The 14,544-nt window shown below is 47.8% G+C and overlaps 1 protein-coding gene across 2 annotated transcripts in view; it reads right to left on the bottom strand.

Moving 5' to 3' along the window:
• The window catches only part of RBFOX3 (RNA binding fox-1 homolog 3), a 346,079-nt gene that overhangs the window by 84,326 nt on the left and 247,209 nt on the right, over positions 1-14,544 (bottom strand). The window contains exon 3 of one of the 2 annotated variants that reach the window (XM_082210955.1): positions 5,541-5,590. The exons of the other annotated variant lie outside the window; for it this stretch is intronic. The gene's annotated coding sequence lies outside the window, so the exon portion shown is untranslated. The remainder of the gene's footprint in view (positions 1-5,540; positions 5,591-14,544) is intronic. 2 annotated transcript variants of the gene reach the window in all.

Genomic DNA, 14,544 nt, shown 5'->3' with positions numbered 1-14,544 from the left:
TCAGCTGCCATCGGCTGTGATTCCAGAGAAGAACAGGGTGGAGAGACAAGGTGCCAGAGAAGCCTGCAGAGCCCACACACCTTCAGTTAGGCCCTGGCCCCTTAATGGCCTTTTAAGCACAAAACCCAGAGAATTCACCTTGCTAACAACAACACTTGGAAGAATATCCTCTGGACAGATTAACCAAGAGTCCATCCAGAGCTCATAGCAAAACCCTAGAATTGGGGAGGGGGGTTGGAACAGGAAAATAAATGCAAAGGCCCGCTCCCACCAGCCAATGAGGAAGTAGCAAAACCCCTTGCTTGCCAACACCCACCTCCAAACAGCCAGCAAAACTCTGGAAACTAGCAACAACACGTAAACGAGGCAACCAGGACTCGCCCAAAGCAGGGACCTACCCAGAAATACATCATCATGCTGGCAGCCGGGATGTCCACAGAGCCACAGAGAGGTGGTCCGGCCCAGGCCGCTGGGTGTCTCCCCGGACCCCTGGCTCTCTCCGTCCTGGGATGCTGACCGCGGTTCCCTCCTTTCACAGGCGCGGTCCCGTTGACACCAGATGCAGGCCACCGCGTGCCTCCTCGGAGATTGCCATGGGCAAATGACGTGCCAACTTGGTGAAGGAATCGCAGGTGGGGGTTTGGTGGCTTCCAGGAGGGCGGCAGCTGAGACGAGGGAGCAAGACCCTGACCACAGGAGGTTGGGTTTTCTGTGGGGTTAACCACGAAAACACCAGCCCCTTGGAGGAAAAAGGGAGGGAAGCAAGCCAGACCTGTTCTCCCCACAGAGCTCCTGGAGCAGGGCGGGCGGGCAGGCTGGCAGCACAGGGTTTGCTGGCCGGATGTGTGGCTCCAGTGAGAGAAGAGGCGCCTCAGCTCACGGAGAAGCGGGCTCACTTGACAGGTTGCCGTGGATGGGATGGGTGGGGGTGGAGGCTCTGTGCCGTGGGGATGCGTGTTATGTATGTGCGTGTTTGTGTGTGTGTGTGTGTGTGTGTGTGTGTGTGTGTGAGAGAGAGAGAGAGAGAGAGAGAGAGAGAAAGAGAGAGGCAGCAGGGAGCGGAGGCTCCCGCCGCTCTGACACTCTGCAGTGTATGTCCTGCCTCAGCATTTTCCAAGCTACCCTGTCAATAAGGAAACTGGCCGCTCATGTAATTAACCTGTGAGGTGCCAGCTTCCTCCCTGCTGGTGCCGAGCCTCCAGGCATTCTTGCTGCTCTCTGGCCCTTGGCTTGTTACCATAAGCAGGTCTTGCCGTGATTAAGGAGGACAAGGGCAGCTGGTGACACAGACAGCCCCTGTTTTAAAGGGCAGCGAGCCTCCAGGCTGACAAGAGATTCAGTTCTCCCAACTCCAAGGTTATAGAAAATATAGGCCTCGAGGCCTAACTAAAATCAGACACTCGTGTCAACTGTGGGGGGGAGTCTGTGTCCCAAAAAGCTTGCTAGCTAAGCTGATTTCCGAAAGGACCTGATCTTGTATCTTCTTGCTAATTTTGTTGGTGCCATGCTCACAGCTGCAGGGAGGTTTTGCGAGGCTTCCCACCCAAACAGGGTGTTTGTTTTATCGCTGATGGCGAGAGCACATCTCTCTACTAGGCTGAGGTTTCTGATTATGGCTATGAGGTGGGAAATGGGGCTTACCTGGGTATCAAAGGCTGCGGAGTGCTGGCTAACTTTCCTGTGTTCTGTCCTTTGCCCATATTGTTCAATCCACGCTAAGCTCTTGGACTGTGCAAGGGCTTCAGACTCAGGGGCAGTTGAATGCCAGAAGGATCCAAGAAAGGTTAGTGGGAGCTGTACATCAGCACCCAAATGGCCTCTTGTGTGCCATGGCGCCCTCTACTGTTAGCAACCTCATGCCCAAGACATTCCTCCAAATCAGAACATGGAGGCTGCACTCTCGACAGTGCACCCACAGGGAAGAGACAGGGAAGCCTAGTTTCCAGCTTCTCCTGATGGCCCAAGAGCAGGACTAGATGCTACAAAATGCACCACCTCCCTTTCCACCCTTCATTGTGACACCACACCATGAGTTTACCCGCCTTCTCATTGCTGGTTGCTAGCGACCACAAAATGCATTGCATAAGGACACTGCAACATGCATTATGCTATATGACAGGCACAGGCAAACTCAGTCCTCCAGATGTTTTGGGGCTACAATTCCCATCATCCCTGACCACTGGTCCTGTTAGGTAGGGATCATGGGAGTTGTAGGCCAAAAACATCTGGAGGGCCGAGTTTGCCTATGCCTGCTATATGAGATGCTAACAGGAAGAAAGGAGACACAGAAATGGAGCAGCATCAACTTCATCTGTGCAACATTTAGCTCCATCTGCCCTGACGGTGAGCAAGTTGAGCACTGGGGCCTTGCATGATTCCATTGTCCCTGGAACGCCAAGCTAATATATTTGGACACCAGGCCACAAAGGAGGGGAAAATGAAACAGGGCAGGATACGCGCCCTAGAAACGGTACAAAATGCCTTAAGTGACAGGAATGAAGCCCCACCTGATTTTCCCAGTAGCATACACAATGTGCACTGACTCAAGTGGACTGAATTTCTGCTGCTCCTGCCAAGCCCAGAAGGAGTGAAGGATCCCCCAACCTGCCTCTTATATACACATGTGAAGAGGACTTGAACTGTGTGCTTCAGAGAGGAGGGTGAGACTCTAAAAAAGGACAGGGGCTTCTATCCCTTTAAGATTTCACATATCCCATTGGCACAGCTTCCCCCCACCCAACATAGCATGATGACGATGGGGGACTTGCACCTGTTAAACCCCACATCCCCCTTCAAATCTCTCCAAGGGGGAGAGGGCCTGGTCCTTTGGGGAATACAATCATCAAGCCAAGTGCTCTGCTGCGTAGCCTTTGATTTGCTTCTCCGTTAATTCATACAATGATTTGATTGGTCTATGGCACAGCTGCTGTTTTACATTATTGGATTATACCCCAGTGTGCAATTCTCCAGAGTTCAGCACAGTGAATAGCTATTCTTGCCCTTCCTAAATTACGGATCAGGGGCTGACATTAACCCCTCCATCAGCTACAATGTCAGAAGGATGCTGGTGTTCTGCACGGAAGGCAGGGAAATTACTGACAGCTGGGTGCTTACAAGCCAAGACCTTGACTGCTCAGTGATGACTGTCCCAGTGGCACCAAAGCCTGAGACTCTGTGGCACGTGTGTGTCTCTTGCCCCCCATTCTCCATCCTTGGGCACAGGCTTCTCAGGCTGTGTACTTTTGGGGGCATGAATAACTCCAGCAAGAACGTGGCACAGTGATAAATGACTTTGTCCAACATGAACACACACAATCCATCTGCAATTAACACACTAGGAAACCGCACACACCTGTTTGGCACCAGCCTGGACTGTCATCTTGGTTAACGACCCTGGATGGTGCCAATCAAAAGATCAGGCGAGAAGCTCACGCTAAACTAGCAAATGAATCGAGTTTTGCTACAGACCTAGAGCAAGATCCTCAGCTTCTCCAGGGTACTTTGCCCCAGAGCTAACCTCCCACAGGGCTCTGCTGTTCATGTTTGTGCAGTCATAGTTGGGGTGGTTATGTAAGAAGAAACTCTGGTACAGAGTTGTGGAGATCCTGAGGGCCAGGGCTTTTTTGCAACTGGAACCCACTAGAATTCAGTTCTGGCACCTCTAGGAGAACAAGGCTTGGGTGTGCTGCAGGCTCCGTGGTAAGTGCGCACCTTGTAAACATTTGCCAATGGCTTGGAGCTGGGGTGAGGAAATTCAGAGTGCAAGAATACTGCGTCTGACGTATTACATGACTGGGAGAAGGAGAAGGACTTACACAACTGCCTTGTGTAACTGTGTGGCATCAGAGTATGGATTGGGAACTGGGGAGTAGTGGTGCCATTCAGATTTTGAACTACTGTACTCATCATTTCGGAACATTGGCTGGGGCTGATGGGAGCTGAGAGTGCAAAGAGGGCACCAGGCTGGCAATGCTTGCTCTAGTAGAAATCTTGCCTCTGCCATGAATACATTAGGTGACCTTGGACAAGCTGTTATTCTCAACCTCTCCCAAGAGCTTATATAGTAGTAGTAGTAATAAGAACAATCCTAGCCTACCCTATGGGGTGGTTGTAGAATTACTGAAATAATTAAATAGAAGTAATATAATAATCATCACCATCATCCTAATTCTCAACTATCCACTTTAAAACAAAGCAAAAGTGAAGCCACACATCTCATCTCTACCACTCTGGTAGATCTTGGGGATGACTATCACTGTAATGAAGTGGTGGGCAGCCTATGATCCTGAGCCGCTTTTTGTTTGTTTGTGAGATTTATACATTGCTTTTTGAAGAAATCCACCACAAAGCGGCTACAACATTTAAGAATACAAATCCATTTCACAAAACATTTCAAAACACATACTGTGGAATTCAAATTGGAGCTTAGGAGATGGTTCAGTTGGCGCAAGCATGTCTGCTTGTCAGATAGAACCATCTCCCCTCTCCTTCCTTGGGGGGAGGGGGTCTCCTGACCCCCACCAAGTTGTTTTGGGGAATGTGGGAGGCATGTGGGAGTGAGGAGAAGAGAGGGGAAAGCCCTATGGTGCTAATGCGACTCATCCGTCATTTATCTTAAAGTACCAGCAAAAATATTGAGTGAGTTTAATCCCTCCTCATTTTCCAAAGACTGATCTGGCGTTGTAGCTACGTACATTTGTAAGCTATGAGCCAGGAAGCCCATGAGTCAAACCCCACCTCAGTCGCGAACTCACTTAGGTGACTTCAGACAGCCATTCCTCAGTCCTCATTTGTGATACAAGTATACCTAACAACACAGGTCTACCTTACATCAATTATTATTAATAGGTGCTTCCAGACTGTCACTAATTTGGGTGGGATTCAACCACACACCAGCAAATTCAGTTTGCACATTTATAGTTAAGTAGGAACTCTCGTGCAACAAACTTGCATCCCAAAAAATTCTGACTTTTTGCGGTAAGGAAAGTGATGGGAAAGTGCACTGGGAAATGTGGGATGACAGTTGCTTTTAAGCAGCCTCATCTAACCTCACTGCAAATCAACTCAAGTAAATGCTCAAAAAATAGCCGACATTTTCTAATCTCCCTACAAATAAGCAAAGCAGGATGAATGCTCAATGAACAAGTCATCTGGAAGCAATGATGACGACGAAGACAACGATGATCAATTATCATCATTAATTTACTACCACCACAACATTACCAAGTGTTAGCTTCACTTCCAGGCTCTGGGATACTAGCACTGTAGATAAGATTTAGCGGATTCAGCAGATGGCACCTGACCAAACGCTCTTCTCTTTTGAGATTAAATATGAACCTACGTGGACCTTTCTCCTGTGTGCATCTGCTAGAGAACAATGATCTTGTCATCTTATGCCTTTCCTAAGTGAATTATGCCTGAGCAAACCAAAGTGGTCCCTAGACTCACACTTGGGTGAAGAGGGGGCCTCCCCTCGACAGCCTCTCCTTCTCCTCCCACCCCCAGGCTTCTGTGTCAAGGAAAGGGAGTTCTTGCGTTACCTTTGGAATCAGCCAAGCTTCCCCCGTGGTGCTCAGTCACTTTGGGCTCTCTAAGAAAGGGAAGAGAAGGAAGAATTGAAATCAATTATTGTTATGGCTAACACACCCACGGTCGATGCCATTTGCTTGCTGACTGGCAACATTCTTTCCGAACATGCGTTATTATCTTCCTAGGAGATTCCGGAAACCTGCCCAGGCTTCAGAAACAGAACGGCAATATGATCCATGCTCCTGTTTGTACAAGTCAACCAAGGAGCCAGCTGCTGGTCAGAGGGCACTGAATGAAGCCTGCCGTGTTCTGGTTTAAACCTCTTTATTACAAATGCATGATCCTACTTTTTTTCCTGAATGAGCTCAGAGGAGCCATTTAATTTCACAACCACACTGCTGCAAAGCTAAGCTGTGGTAGGTCGCTTACTTACCTAGAAGATGCAATGCTTTGTTCTGTTCTTTTATGTTAAAGCAGTCTCCAGCTGTTTTTGGACTACAACTCCCATCATCCCTAGCTAGCAGAACCAGTGGTCAGGGATGATGGGAACTGTAGTACAAAAACAACAACAACAACACACAGCTGGAATCCCAAGTTTGGGAAACACTGTGTTAAAGGCTCAAGTTTCCCATGCGCTAATATCCTCACGACCATAAGCAGTCCCAAGCCATCTTGAGGCCATGCCTGTGCATTGCTGCTTCCGATGACCCCAATTCCCTCTCTTCAACAACTCAGGCATGCCATACGTAAATGCTGATTCTTGTCAAAAGGCTATTTTCTAGTTGAAATCAGTCATTACAGTTATTTCGGTGGGATGCAAGGCCGGAGGCAATAAGGGAACTTCAGATCTACAGGAAGGCATAGAAGTTAAGCATCTTGACTGAGGAATGCTAACAAAGTGCTCTGTGCATATCTCAGGCAGGGCCGGCCCAAGACATTTTGGCTCCTGAGGTGAACCACAAAATGGCGTTCTCCTGCCTTCCAGGGAAGAAAGGGTGAGTGAAGATCTACATTAGGAACAAGGGGGGAATAAAGAGCTACATCGGGATCTGCTGCCCCTGTGTTTCCTGCTGCCTGAGGCAACTGCCTCAACTTGCCTCATGGGTGGGCCAGTCCTGCCCTCTAGTTTTCTGCTTCTTGCAATCCATGCAACTCTGTGAACACCTCTGTGCCGAAGGGAGATACAAGTACAGTGGTGCCTCGCAAGACGAAAAGAATCCGTTCTGTGATTCTCTTCGTCTAGCGGTTTTTTCGTCTTGCGAAGCAAGCCCATTGACGGATTAGCGGATTAGCACTATTAGCAGCTTTTAGCGGCTTATCTGCTGATAGGATCAGCTGATAAGCGGCTTAGTGGCTTAGAAAAGGGGGGGAGGGGAAAAAACCAGCAGGAACTCGCAAGACATTGTCGTCTTGCGAAGCAAGCCCATAGGAAATTCGTTTTGCGAAGCACCTCCAAAACGGAAAACTCTTTCGTCTAGCGAGTTTTCCATCTTGCGAGGCATTCGTCTTGCAGGGCACCACTGTACAAATTAAGCGAATGGATTAATTTTTGGAAGAGATGTGCTCCCAGCCGAAGCACAAACATATGAACAGGCTTTTCTGGAGCAACAAATCCTTTGCATCTGCTACTGATCTCTGGAGTTTTGCTTCCTCAGAGCCACAGTTGCTTTGGGAGAAGGTCCTCTTTGCAAATTGTTGCTGAGGATAAGTTCTGACTCTTGCCCGCTCCTTGCACTCATAGCCAACGCCACCTTTTAAGGATTCCTGGGTGCTCTGACTATGTGACATACGGTATGGAGATCAATTATGGAAATTCCTGCCTCTGTGAACCCAATTCAGGGAGAATCACAGCTCATTAGGCCGGGGCTCGCTTCCATTAATGCCATGATAATATCCGCCCCCATCACTGTGGCTTCCCTGGAAATCGCCCAGAAAGCTCTCCTCTGAAACTCAGCCTGGCAGTAACATGGCCACTACAAAGAAACTCTGTGCTGCCCTCATTCTGCAAACCCCCCCAAAAAAAACCACTTGCTAAATGAAGACCCTGGGCCCCCTGTGGCTGAGATGCAGGTCTCAGATCTATCCCATGGGTGTGTGTGCTGAGATCACAGTCATCTCGCTGCGCTCCCATAAGGGAATCCTGGCAGTGGAGTGTTTAGGGACCCAGACATATTGACAAGACCCTAGGGAAATAAATAATAGAAGGGGGTGAGATGGCAGTGCCAAGAACAATTTATTACCAAATCCTCACGTCTACCAAGGCAGGCACCTTTGCACACTCAATGGCCAGCCATCCTTAAAAAATCTTACCAGCCAGGTTAGCTCGTGTGAGGGGTAGAGTGCGACTAAGTACTACATCATCATGTGAGCAGGCAGAATTTTGTGCAGCAGAGAGTTCCAGTTCACTCTTGCACGATCAAGTAAGGCAGGGATTAAGAGAGTAGAAAACAACAACCCAAAATCAACAACAACTACAGTATCTGCAACATCCATGACAGCGGAATCAACAAAGAAAAAGGAAATTTGCTGGACAATTGCAGGCAGCTAATGCAATACAGTTCAGTGTCACACACATTGCTGCTTATAATCAGAGAAAGAAATTCAACATCTTCCTCCTGCCACAGGACAGCAGTCAGTGATGAACGGTGTCAGCTACTGACGGGGTCTCCACCCAAGGTTCTGAGCACTCCCTCCCTTGTGATTCCTAGCTAATTCTTTCCTTTGAAATTAGCCAGTGCTTTTACTCGGGTTGGGAGAAAGGGCAGTTTGGAGATGGAAAAGGCCACCCAGATAAAGAGGATCACGGTGAGAAGACTGCTGGGGTTATTGGTGCTTCTTGAGCATGCAAAGCTGTAGATAGGATACACACAACAAACTTCAGGTGAGAAAAGCACCTGAAGACCAGTCTTATTTAGCACAAGTTCTTTTTAATATTATTATTATTACTACAAAGTGATTTCTCCTTATCCTTTAGTATACCCTCTCTCTTCCAGATTCTTTGTTATTTCTAATATTTCATTCTTGTTTGCTATATATTGTGGAAAGTTGTTAACTATGCATTTGGGCGCTTCTTAAAATTTTGCATGATGGTTCCTGAGATCAAGGAGGTTTTTGTCTATGTTTGGGTGCTGTTTTGAATCCAGATGAACCTTTCTAAACGGTGCTGATTTTAACCACTGATTTCAAAACTGCACTGATTTTTTTGGGGGGGTCGTTGTTCCTTAGAATTCCCAAGCAACACCAGGTTATCAGTCTGCTTGTCTCTTTTAAATCAAAACATTTCCAAGGAAGACATAGGTACACTTTATAACTTTCCCAAGTGGCAAAACCCATGTAGAGGATTTGACCATGGTCACAGGGGACAATCCATGGCAGGGTTTAGTACCAAATTCAAGCCTCTAGATCAGGGGTAGGCAACCTAAGGCCTGTGGGCCGGATGCGGCCCAATTGCCTTCCCAATCTGGCCCGCGGACGGTCCGGGAATCAGCGTGTTTTTACATGAGTAGAATGTGTGCTTTTATTTAAAATGCATCTCTGGGTTATTTGTGGGGCATAGGAATTCGTTCATTTCCCCCCCCCCCATATAGCCTGGCCCACCACATGGTCTGAGGGCCGGTGGACCAGCCCCAGGCTGAAAAGGGTTGCTGATCTAGATCTAGAAGTGGGGAACAGGTTAGCCACCCCTGCTCCAGATTTAAAAATTCCTATACACTGGACCATCTCTACCTGCAAAGGCATTTTCCTAGGCTGGATTTGTTCCGCCAGTGCGCCAATGGAGCCCTGACCTCCCTGCCACTCCTCCCCGCCCCATCTTGTCCAGGTAAATTGAAGCAACTCAATGGTTCCACACTGGCTGCTACTGTGCCTAGCAGGGGCAACATTAGAGCTTTATTTATTTCAGTAATTTCTACTTTGCCTGTCCACTCCAACTGTGCACTCAGACACTTAGAACATTCCACAAAACAACAGATATTTTAAAAACACAGCACATACATATCTCTATATAAATATGTACCACCATCACCGCATGGGCAGCAGCTCTGAGTGAACCAAAGACCCTCCAAGTAAACTAGGTCCACTTCCCCATTCCCCTCCCTCTCTATTAGGCTTTTCAAGTACTCCTGTTATGTCCCACATCCTGTCTCCTCCTCCTTTGCGACTCCAAAATTAATGTTGCTGTTTAATTAAATTCATTAGCTCAGATTATCTGGCTATATAACCTGCCCCCTACCTCTTCCCCATTTTCTGTCCCTCTCCATGCACAAGCAACAGTGGAGAGTTCCTTTATGGGCCATTAAAAGCGTAATGTTTAATTTATCGGCGGATTCTCAGGTGGGTGGGTTGGCTGGTCCCAATGTCAACACTTTTAATTAAATGAGGAGAGCTTTTGCACAGGGAAAGGGGGCCATGTTTCCAGCAGCTAATCAGAGAACCGCTGGGGTGAGGGCTCTGCACAGGCAACATAGGCAAACATTGCTCTTCACGCTAGTTGTGCGTGGCACGTAGGGAGGAGAAAATCCTGTGGATTAAAGCCAGCAGGAGAGACCCTACTTGCACTACCTTACCCTAGTGATGGGGTGGTGGGGCACATTAAGGGGTCTTCTCCGTGGTGAGGAAGAAGGAATGGCCTCCACACTGAGGTGCTTCTTGGACTTACATTATTTGCTTTCCATTGGCAGGTCAAAAGGCACCTCTTTCTCCAGGCCTTGAAGGCACAATTACCGTATTTTTTGCTCTATAAGACTCACTTTTTCCCTCCCAAAAAGTAAGGGGAAATGTGTGTGCGTCTTATGGGGCGAATGCAGGCAGCACAGCTATCACAGAAGCCAGAACAGCAAGAGGGATTGCTGCTTTCACTGCGCAGCGATCCCTCTTGCTGTTCTGGCTTTTGAGATTCAGAATATTTTTTTCTCTTGTTTTCCTCCTCCAAAAACTAGGTGCGTCTTGTGGTCTGGTGCATCTTATAGAGCGAAAAACACGGTAAGTAGTCTGAACTGAAAGGGGTCAACGCCTTCCATGGAATGGTGTTCAACCTTTCGGTATGAATTATGTGAATTTTAGAATGCCCCTCCCACATATATATCCTGCCCAGGGACCATGTGGTCATAAATGCAGTAATAATTAGTACACTAGCCCAGCTTGTCCTGGCTGGGTACTTTGGCCAGCAGCCACCTTGCGATGGAGGGCGAGGAAGCGGGATTGTCATCATACACTGCAACTGTTTTTTTCTTGCACAGGTATCCCATTCATTTGCTGGCTGCAACCCTTTTGAACCCTTTCTGGTTTGGAACCAGCAGACCTCAGAGACCGTTTTGTGTTCTGCAGGGCAACCTCTGCGCCCAGACCACATGAGGTGCGGAATCTGTGGGGAAGATGTAAGGCCTTTCCCCCAGCCTCTCTACTGAGGTTCATAGTTTATTTGTTCAGGGAGGATGCAAAAACCTTTCCCTTCTGAAAGGCTTGTGGACACTGGCAGAGTGGTGGGGGCACTGCGTTCTTGCATTGCTTCTATTGTTGATTGTATGGTGCGTTTTAACTTTTTCTTGCTTATTTTCTGTAGGAAGCTGCCTTGAGCTTTGGAGATTTGAGGTACACATTTCTGAAAGGTCACCAGTTTCACAGAAAGCAGAAGCAGCCTCCTCCCCAAAAAAGGGGGAAGTAGAGGATATCTTTGTCTCTCATAACTTTATAATCTGGAGTCACCCACTGCAGTTTACTGGCAGATAGAAGAAAGTTCTTTTTCACATCAGTGAACTCATGCAAGGTTCTGCCACCTGGCTCCAATGGCTGCTTGTGGGTTTTCCAGGGGCATTTGGCTAGATGCTGCTAGAACGCTGGGCAAGATGAACCTTTGGTCTGATCCAGCAGCACTGTGTAGGAACGTGCACATACATTGGACACCAGTTATTTCAGGAAAAAACCCAGTGAATAAGCTTGCAAGGCTAATATGAACATAAAACCACCTGCCAATACTTTGCTTTCAAGAGTACAGATGGGGAGATAGCATGGCAGAGCAGACGAACCAGCCAGGCCCAAATAAATGGATTTTCTCCTTCACGTGTTGGCATCACATTCTAGCACACCCCAGAATGATGGTGGCTTCATAAAAACACTGTTCCTCACTCCAGACATTACAGGCAGGGTGGCCAGAGTTGTGGGGGGCAGTGGAAAGGACAAAGGATGGATGGAGATATTTGGAGCATTCCCTTGCTATTAATGCAGCATCTAATATCTGGGCAAGAGAAAGCTGCCTCTTAATGCCACGACAACGTCCTGAGCTAGTAGCACTTGGCTTAGCCCTGGTAGTTCTGTAACCTTTCGTCTAGGCTCCTCTATGCAAATTTCAATTCTCAGGCTTGGATTCCTTACCCGCAAAGTCCTGGAATGGGTGCAGGTAAGAAGGGAAAGCCAAGAAAATGACATGCTAAACCATCTCTCCGGGGTCATGACCCCATGCCTGTGCCAGTACCATGCCACCCAGCAAATGCCCTTGCAGAATCGACAGGCACGGACCTTTCCTCTGCCCTTGGGTTCTTCTCCCCAAATGGGCAGACTTCTGTCACTGTTGCAGGCACTCCAGGAAAAGGCTGGCAGAGAGAGCCAGGCAGAATTGCTGCAGTTGTCCCTGGCAGAGGCTGCTCCCTGACACACTGGGCAACTGGGACCTGCTCCCAAATAGAACAAAGTGCCCTACTCAGATAATGGGGCTTCCTTCCCTCGGCCGCTTCTCCAATGATTCCCTTTAAAGCTAATCTCGGAGGCTTCCAATCCTCACACCGCTCCCTTCTGACATGGATCCACTTCAATTACAAAGCTAAATAAGAACCAGGAAATATTAGAAATTGAGGGTGGGGAGGAAGGGGGTGGAAAGAAAAAAAGGGGGAAAGGGGAAAAACCACACACAAAGCAAGTTTGCTGGGGCTGGCCGTTGGCTCGCCGAGCTGGAGAACAGAGCAGTGATGGCTCTGTGCCGCTCACTAAAAGCATGAGTGTCACTAAATCAATAATTCATTTACTTTAATGAGATAAGTACTTTGAAAACTAATTGCAAACCTGCTCCATTTACTCCAACCCCGGTTATAGGCCTTAATGTAAATCGCACAAGTGCCGCTAGAGGAAAGAGCTGGGGGAATCATGTGTCATCTTTCTCCCCTCTTCTAAGAAAGAGAAATATCCATCATACACAAGAGAGAGCCTCTAAGTAACCGCTTCAATCAATCAAGGTGTCTGTCAGAGCTCCCATCCCTCTTTCGCGCGCACACCCCAAGCTCACCCCAACGAACCATCCGTGCCTCAGAGAAGTATCTGAAGTGCCCAATAAAAAGCGAGGCCCTCAAATATGCCCACTGCATGGTCGGAAGGAGAGGTGCTTAGCTCATGAGAATCAAGGGTGATCAATGTGCTACACCAGTCCTCTGGGCACAGCAGGACGATGTGTTTGAGAGGATCGTGGCGTTGTTGAGTGGCACTGCTCTTAACTAGCTCACCTAATTAACAAGAGTGTTTGTGCAACAGACATGGCTCACTGCATCAACAGAAGTATCATGTCCAGATCAAGGGAAGTAATAGTCCCACTCTATTCTGCCTTGGTCAGACCACACCTAGAGTACTGTGTCCAGTTCTGGGCACCACAATTTAAGGAGGATATTGACAAGCTGGAACGTGCAGAGGATGGCAACCAAGATGATCAAGGGTCTGGAAAACAACTCTTATGGGGAGCAGTTGAGGGAGCTGGGTATGTTTAGCCTGGAAAAGAGGAGACAGAGGGGAGATAGCCATCTTCAAACCTCTCATGGGCTGTCACATGGAGGATGGAGCAAGCTGTTTTCTCCTGCTCCAGAGAGTAGGACTTGAACCAATGGATTCAAGTGGAAAGAAAGGAGATTCCGATTAAACATCAGGAAAAGGTTTCTGACAGTAAGAGCTGTTCGGCAATGTAATAGACTCCCTTGGAAGGTGATGGACTTTTCTTCACTGGAGGTTTTTAAGCAGAGGCTGGAAGCCCATCAGCCATGGATGCTTCAGTTGAGATTTCTGTATCGTTCCAACTCTACAATTCTATGATTCTATGATTCAGTGCACAGGCTGCTGGAGAAGCGATGGGGAACCTGCGGCACTCCAGATGTTGTTGGACTACAGCTTCTATCTCTCTTGCTCACTGGCCAGGCTTGCTGGGGCTGATGGCATCTGGTGGTCACAAGTTCTGCATCCTTGCTGTGGTCACAAGCCTCAGGGCCCACTGCCCAGTTCTTGACAGCTGCAGTTTTCAGCCTTTGCTATCTTCCGGACACATCAGGTGGTCGTGTGCATGATTCACCCATATGCTAAGCTCACACACCAGCTTTTGGTACACCTCTGTGTTTGCTAAGCCCAGCTGAGTGCGAGGTAGCAGCATGCAACACATCACTGCAGGCTGATGTGCCTGGAAGTCATCATGGAGGTAGATGGAAACTGTAGATGCCACGGGCTACAGCTGCCATGGAGAAGGTCAGGAGAACAGGTCTTCAGAGGAGGAAAAATCCTTTAACATTTGAACTATCAAAAGTGGCAGGATGCCTTATATAGCAAAGCTAAGCAGATGCCGGGAAACAGCCAACACCCTCCGATCCACTAGCTAGCTTGGAGAGATAAAAGTCGGGCAAGTTCTGGCCATGGGCAATTTATTAGTTTCTTGTTAAAGAGCCTAATAAATTTCATACTGCCTGCATGCCATTTTTAGAATTTGAAAAAGGGGGAGGGCGGACAAATGAATGGATGATGTAGCAAAAAGGTTAGCCAGACAGAAATGGTTTTGTGTAACAAAGAATTGCACTAAGGATGGATATGTGCTTCAATTTGTATTATAATTTTCAAAGTTTGCATATTACATTAATTATAGATCAAATCCTTGAAGAATTCTGTTGGCAAGGACCTCATTTTGATCTAATGAGACATATGCTGGTAGACCGTGTTTTATCTTATATATATGTATCGATATAGACAGAGATATAGATATAGAAGTGGATACCTATAAAA

The sequence above is a fragment of the Podarcis vaucheri genome, assembly GCF_965113315.1.
Source record: "Podarcis vaucheri genome assembly, chromosome: 2".
Classification (NCBI taxonomy): Eukaryota; Metazoa; Chordata; class Lepidosauria; order Squamata; family Lacertidae; genus Podarcis; species Podarcis vaucheri.
This window is presented reverse-complemented; position numbering and strand designations above follow the sequence as displayed.